We start from the raw sequence: 370 nt of genomic DNA on the forward strand, positions 1-370 counted from the left end.
CCGCGCCGCGCCCCGCCCCGCCCTGAACTACATCTCCCGGCATGCACCGCGCGTCGGCCGCGCTGAGGCGGGGGCCGGCCGTCATGAGGGGCGTTTCGCCTCAGTTTCCCGCCCTTCCGCTATCGCGACAGCTCTCTCGCCGCCTTTCGGAGAGCGGGTGTCCTCGCCCTGTATGACGAGGTGAGGAGGGAGCGACGGGCACTCAGGGTTCCTGTCAGGCGTGGGCGAGGCAGGCGGGCCCAGCTGCCGCCTCCTCCAGCCCTGTGGGTACAAACACACCGTGTGTGTCTTTGGCTGCTGTAGGGCCATATATATTATTACTGTTATGGCCCCTAAGGGACGCGGTCTTCTCAGTGTGCAAAAGGTGAGT

Source organism: Larus michahellis, chromosome 6, assembly GCF_964199755.1.
Source record: "Larus michahellis chromosome 6, bLarMic1.1, whole genome shotgun sequence".
Taxonomy (NCBI): Eukaryota; Metazoa; Chordata; class Aves; order Charadriiformes; family Laridae; genus Larus; species Larus michahellis.